At 37.3% G+C, this 7,320-nt stretch overlaps 1 pseudogene; it reads right to left on the bottom strand.

Moving 5' to 3' along the window:
- Positions 1–2,820: 2,820 nt before the first annotated feature.
- LOC127217144 (charged multivesicular body protein 2a-like) lies at positions 2,821–3,318 on the bottom strand (annotated as a pseudogene).
- Positions 3,319–7,320: the final 4,002 nt, after the last annotated feature.

Below are 7,320 nucleotides of genomic sequence, written 5' to 3'. Positions count from 1 at the left end.
TGAATGCCCTTGCTTGTTTCTTTTAAACTCTGATAAAATAGTCCTAGATCTTCAAAAAGAAAAGAGAAAGAATATGTCCAGACATCCAGGGCATGTGAAAAACTGCTCAGCATCTCTACTCATCGAGGGAATGAAAACAGGAAAATTGAAAGCAGGATGGAATATCACCTCAAACCTGTCCAAGTGTCATTTTCAGAAAAACATAAGACAACATGTTGATAAAGATGTAGAGAAAAGTGCAAATGGGATTGTTCACTAGCAGAACCATTTTGCAAAATAGTATGGAGTTTCCTCACAGTATCAAACAGAATTATGAGACCCAAACATGCTGCTTTTGGGTGTGAAAAGGAAAGAAAATGTGAATCTCAGTGATATTTCAACTCTGTTCACACTTTAGTCCTACTTACAATAGACAAGACATACAAACGTTTGTCATCAGGTTAATGGGGATAGAAAATATGCATATACACCGCAGACTATTCCTCACATAAGAGGAGGAAACCCTGCCCCTGTGATGACATGCACGAAACTGGAAGGCATTATTCTAAGTGAAACAGTTCAGACACAGAAAGACAAAAACTGCATGGCCACCCTTATTGTGAAAATAAAAATAATCATACATAGAGAAATAAAAGGTTGGAGAGATGGTTCAGTGGTTAAGAGAACTAAAAGGTAGATACCTACCTTTGGTAACTTTAGGCTTAACCTGGCAGGAGACAGAATCAACTTCCTAAAATAAATGGCTTTTCTGTATACCACTAACAAACACACAGAGAAAGAGATCATGAACATGTTTCCATTCATAATAGCTTCAGAGAAAATAAAATATCCAAGAAGAAACCTAACAAAGGCAGGTGCTGAAAGGCTTCTATAATGAAAGCTATAAACCTCTGAAGAAAGAGATAGAGAAAAACACTAGAAAATGAAAAGTTGTCTCATTCTCATGAATTTGCAGAATTAATATGGTAACGATGACCATTCCTTTATTTGCTTCCATCCAGTGTGTGTCCTTAATTCAAACATGTACTTATAGACAACAGAATGATGAAGCTTATATTCTTTTATCCATTCAGTCATGTTGATGGATCAGTATTATCAATTTATATTTAAAGTCATTGTTGCTATTTTAGAATGGTTTTCTGATTATCTTGTAGCTTTTCTTTCTTTTCCTTTCTGGCTATCTGTGTCATTTGCATTTTGTAGTAATTTTGTTTTGGCTCCCTTTAACTTTTGTGTATAGTGTTTTCTACATAAAATGACTTTTGTTTATGGTTGGCTCCAGACTTTTTAGAATACCTTACAGTTACAACTTTTTCTTTTAAGTTAGTGTAATTTCAGCTACATTTACAAAACTCACTTGAACTTCTCTCCCTGACTTCTCTTTCTGACTCATTTCTAGGATGATTTCGTTTGGAGTGTGTAAGTCAGTCAGCAGCAGCAAATTTTATTTCTTGACTTTTGTATTTGAGTAAAAGTAATTTAGTTGTGACCTTTAGAGTGTTTCAATAATCTGTATGTCTATGTGTTTATTCTTCTCTGTGAGATTTATTCTTCTATGCCTTCGCACTGTTCTTTATCATGTTTTTATTTTAATTTGGAAGGATCCCCTTAAACATATCTTGTAAGACAGGGCTACCACTGACAAGCCCACTCAGTTATTGTTTTCATTTTAAAAGAACAATAAGAACAGGTTTAGTGTTCATGGTTGGCAGTTTTCTTTTAATAGTTGGAATATATCTTCTTAGTTTCTTTCTCTAGGCTTCTATAGTGAACTCTGGTATTTGTATTATGGGGTTTGGTTATGTCCTGGTTTGCTTTCTATTGTTGTGATTAAAATTTCTGGCCAAAAACAACTTGGAGAGGAAAAGGCTTATTTACAAATCACATTCACTGTCCTTGAGGGAAACCGAAGCAGGAACCTGGAAGCTGGAACTTTAGCAGATACTCGGGGGTGGGGGGTGGGGAGGAGATGCTGCATACTGGCTTGCTCTCAATGCTAATGTTCAGCTATCTTCCTCTCAGGAAGACCTGCCATTGTGTGGCACCACCCACAGTGGTGTAGACCCTCCACATTAATCATTAATTAGGAAAGTGTCACAGAATTGCCATCAATCTGATGGAGGAATTTTCTCATTTTAGGTTCCATCCTCCCAGATGATAGTGGTGGGGTTTGAATGAAAATGGCCCCCATAGGCTCATATGTTTTAATGTTTAGTCCCTAGTTGGTGAGACTATTTTAGAAGGATTACAGTATGTGGTATTTTTTGGAGAAGGTATGCTACTCTACTGGGAGCAGGCTTTGAGGTTTCAAATGATTCTGGCCATTCCCAGTGTGTCTCTCTGCCTTATGGTTGTGTCTCCAAATTTGAGCTCTCAGCTGCTACTCCAGTGCCATGCCTGTCTGTCTGCTGTTATCTTCTCTATCATGATGAAACTGTAAGCCCCAAATAAACTCCTTCTTCTACGGTCATGGCATTTTATCACAAGAATAGAAAAGTAACCATGACAATGCCCCTAGCTTGTGTCAAATTGACATAAATCTAAGAATCACAAGGAACTTGTCACTTTTCTCTATTTGCTTTCAAGTTTTTCTTTTTACTTGATGTTTGACACTGATTATATTGTGTCTTCATGTATTTATTTTTTTTTGAAATTTTGTCAATTTAGTATATAGGGGAAAAATCTCACACCCTTGGGAAATTATGTCTGAATTTCTTTATTCAGAGGGGACACATTGAGGACCCTGGGCATAGAGTCCATTTTTGGAGGAGAGTTGTTCAGTCCTTTCAAAGGTTCTTGAGCCTCCCTTCCAAGTCTGCATCAGTCCCAACTCATCCAGGACTTGGGACAAGACAGCATAACTCTCCTCTTCATGTTTCTCATCACCCATCTCATCATCGATGGCATCATTCATCATTTCTTCTTTCATGTACATGATCTCTGCCTGCCATTCAAAGTCCATCATGATCTTCTGAATCTGGGGTAATTTCAGCCTTAGTAACACCCTTCATGGCTTGTGCCATTGAGTTGTTGGACTTTAGAGTCTGTATCTTGAGGAACACAGCCTGGATGTTGGCCCTCATCAACACAATCTTGCATACATATCGCAGGGTACACACCAGGTCTTTTGCCATGATTTGAACAGCATCCATCTGGCCTTGCGTTGCCATCATTTTTGATGTCTGCAATGATTTTCTTTTCCTGGGTTTGTAGCTTCTGCTGCTCCCTGTCCAGCTCCCTCATGGCTTTGTTCAGGGCCCTCTAGTTTTGCCGAAGTATTTCCTCAGGCATCTTCCAGCGCCTAAACAACAGGTCCATGGTGGTAGGACTCCACCAACAGGTTGATGGCACGCAGATGTGGGGACCTCGATGGGGATGGCAGGGTCGGGCAGACGGTGCGACATCCAATGCCCCAGCCCAGAAGCTCTCCTATGCTACGGCCCAACAGGGACCTGTGTCCCAGCATGGTTCACCCACTGTAGCCGAGAGAGAGATGGGTCTGGCGTTTTCATGTATTTTATAGAGGTACGCTATTATGGCAGGTCTTTTTAGCTACATGAATTTGTGCTTTGCTTTATTTTGTTTGACACAGTCTCATATGTCAAACACATACTGGCTTCAAATTTGCTATGTAAGTGAGGTTGGTCTTGAACTCCTGATCTTTCTGTCTCTACTTTCTAGGTGCTGGGATTGCAGACATGTGTCTCAGCACCTGGTTTAGCTTCATAAATCTGGATGTCAGTTTTACTATCAAAACTTCGGGAATTTTCAGCCATTACCATTATTATAAGTAAATTTTGTCGCTCAGTGTTTGTTTACTTAGTTTTTGAGGTGAGGTATGGCTCTGTAATCTATGTTGGTCTCAAACTTTCTATATAGTCTAGGATAGCATCAAACTTGTGATTTCCTCTTGCTTTAGGTTTGTAAATGCTGAAATTATAGGTGTGTGCCACTGTACCTAGGACTATTTTTTCTTCTGCCACTTTGTCTCTTTTCTTTACAATGATTTCACAATTGGTGCTTATTTGCCTTTATAATGTACTATAAATACTATAGATTTTCTTTCTCATTATTGTTTTCTCTTCTGACTAGATGCAAATCTCTTTAGACTTACCAGGGGATTTTGTCCTAATAAACCTAATTTATGTTGAAAATATCATAAATTCACATTTCATTTACTATACTAACTTCCAAGTATCATAGGTTAACATAGTACTATAGAGTGTTATGTGTGCACTTATGGTCTTGTGGCTGATTGGTTGCTAAGGCTCAATGCTATTGCTCAGCATCACAAGACAAAATCATACCACATATAACTTATTTGGTAAAAGGCACAAATATAAAATTCAGATTACATTTTCTTTTGACTACATTTTGCTTTCATACCAATGTGAAGTAAAAAAGAATTGTAAATCAAACCATTATCTGTCTTAAAATTAATGAATTTTCTTCCCTGCTTCATTATTTCTACATATATTCTCCTGCTCCACCTTAGAATCTCTATTTCATTCACTCCAGATGCTTCTTTTTTGAACCTCTTGTTTTATTCCTGTAGTGTTTTTCTAATATCATTGAACTGTTCATCTGTCTTCTCTGATGGCTTATTCAAAGTGAGTTTTAAAGTCCCTCTCAGACAATTAATGAATCTTGACTTCTCTAAGGTCAGTTACTGAAAAATTATTATGTCCTTTTTGGGATGTCATATTTTCTTGCCCACTCCCTCCCCACCCCCCACAAACACATACACACATAAATTTCCTATAGCCTTGCAATGATGTCTTCTCATTTAAGTGAACAGTTATCTCTGCCATGTTTTAAAGACTTGCTTTCACTGAAAAATGGCTTTTCTTATGGGTAAACTTAGAGGTCATGACCAAGTGGATTGCGACAGTCTCAGCTTCCAAAAGGAACTACTTTAGACATTCCAGCTTCAGAGAGGTTGCAACAGCATAATATTTGTGGCATTCCTTAAGATAAGAGCAACCTCACTGAAGAGTGCCAGGATGCTGTATCACCATTGAGAGTTCTCAGTGGTGAACAGTTCTGGAATCATTCTGTTCTTATTTTCACCTACAGATGGAAGTCAAAGCTAACAAGAGCTCCCCTGGCACTAGATATGGTATATGGGCACATTGGCTGTGGTGGTGGCACCAGTGTATAAGGCATTGCTATTTGTTTAGTGGTCTCAGAGCTGAACTTTAATATGAGTACAAGGTGGTATTTGGGGCTCCCCAAAAGAAGGCTTGGTTATACTGCCAGATCTCTAACCAAAACAGTGAGTCACAGTGATGACTCAGGCCTTAGAAGAAGGTATAGTACATGGCACTACTCTGACCTCAGGAAAATATATTGTAACAATGGCCCCTGCCTCGGGGTGAAGAATGAAAGGCACATAGATGGATTTTTTTCTATGTTGAGAGTGCAATGGTGGCTTTTCCTAAGATTACAGTGGTTACTATTTTTCTATATTATGTTATCTTCTCTTAAGTTTCTCCATCAATCGAGTTTAGTTTCAGTGAAGATATGTGTTCTCAATGGTGCAGTATACCTCTATGCCCAGTGATTGCTAGAATCACTATGACCATCATTCTTTCCTTTCTGTCTCTGGAGGGAAATTTCCCCAAGGGAATCCCTGCTGGAGTTCTAAGCTATTTAAGACTAGGCAGAAGGATGACACAAGTAAAATACTTTATATTGTGTTCTATGTGGTCTTCCTTTGTTTTGTTTGTTTGTTTTGTTTTGCTTTTGCTTAATAGATTTTCTCAAGCATAATTTTGTGTAGGCAGAGTTTCTTCATTGGGACCAATGGCCAGCTCCCAAATAACCACACAGAGACTTAATATTAATTATAAGTGCTCATGCTCATCTGATAGCTTAGGTTTCTTACTAACTAGCTCTTACAACTAAAATTAACCATTTTTTATGTTCTACTATGTGGCTCATGGCATGTGATCTCATTTTCTACATGTACTGCTTCCACTTCATCTGGCTCTCAACCTCTCAGACTCTGCACTTCTTCTTCCTATCATCCTTCTAATCTGGCCCTTCTGCCCAATCCCTTCCTGCACAGCTATAGGCCAATTAGCTCTTTATTAGCCAATGAGAATAATATATATTTACAGTGTACAAAGATTGCAATTTTGATTTTGGAATTCTTTCAGAAGAATTTTCATTAGTATTCATTTCCTCATTCATTATTTTTTGATAGAGAAGGTACAGCCATTGTGACATCTTAATCTGTTATTTATTGATATCACTCCACAAATGTTATGATTTTAATGTTTTAAAAAATATTTTCCTTTTGTTGAAAATATAGTCTGTTAATAGCTTACCCTCCCTCTAAACCCCCTAGCTCCTCCCTACTTACCCTCCACCCAGATCTACCCTCTTTCTGTATCTCATTAGAAAATAAACAGGTCTCTAGTGGGTAATAATAAAATATACTATAATTAAATAAAATATGATAAGATAAAAACTAACACGTTGGAATTGGACAAAACAAAAAAAAAGAAAAAGACCCCAAGAGAAGAAACACACACACACACACACACACACACACACACACACACACACACACAAACCCATTCATTTGCAAACTCAGGAATCCCATAAAGCAATAAATTGTAAGACATAATATAAACAGTACAGAAAATGCACAGGGGGGAAAGGAGCAAATAATATAAAATAAATGTGTGTGTGTGTGTGTGTGTGTGTGTGTGTGTAAAACAAAATAACAATAAAACGTATTTTTAATAGGAAAAGTCCTAGTATGACATTATAAGTTCAGGAAACTCCACAAATATCATTAAGTTCATTTTCTATTGGCCATCTACTGCTGGACGTGCAGCCTGCCTTTAACAGTAGTTTGTTTCCCCAGTGAGACTCCCTTGGAGGAAACTAAATTTTCAATTGCAAGTAGTTATCACTTGCAATAAATTATATCTTAACAATATCAAACATTGTCACTAATGAATGTGATAATTTCTATGCTCCTTCTCCAGATATTGTGGTGAAATTTTCTGGGTCACCACTTAGAACTGATATGATTTCAAGCCTACCTTTAAAAATACACATTGTGTAATGAGAAGGGGTTGGCACTGGGATATATATATATGTATATATATACATATATATATATATACCCAACATAAAGAAATATATATATATATATATATATATATATCCCTCACATGCCTAGTAATGTGCAAAGAAATGGAAATAAAGTAGTTTGGAAGTGAGGTCATCACTTTCCTTTGTATTATTTGGTCAAAACTCCTTGCATGCTATACATGCTTAGATTTAAGAAGTCATTACTAGGCA

The sequence above is a fragment of the Phodopus roborovskii genome, unplaced genomic scaffold (genome assembly GCF_943737965.1).
Source record: "Phodopus roborovskii unplaced genomic scaffold, PHOROB, whole genome shotgun sequence".
Classification (NCBI taxonomy): Eukaryota; Metazoa; Chordata; class Mammalia; order Rodentia; family Cricetidae; genus Phodopus; species Phodopus roborovskii.
The sequence above is the reverse complement of the archived record's forward strand: the minus strand, read 5'-3'. Positions and strand labels throughout refer to the sequence as shown.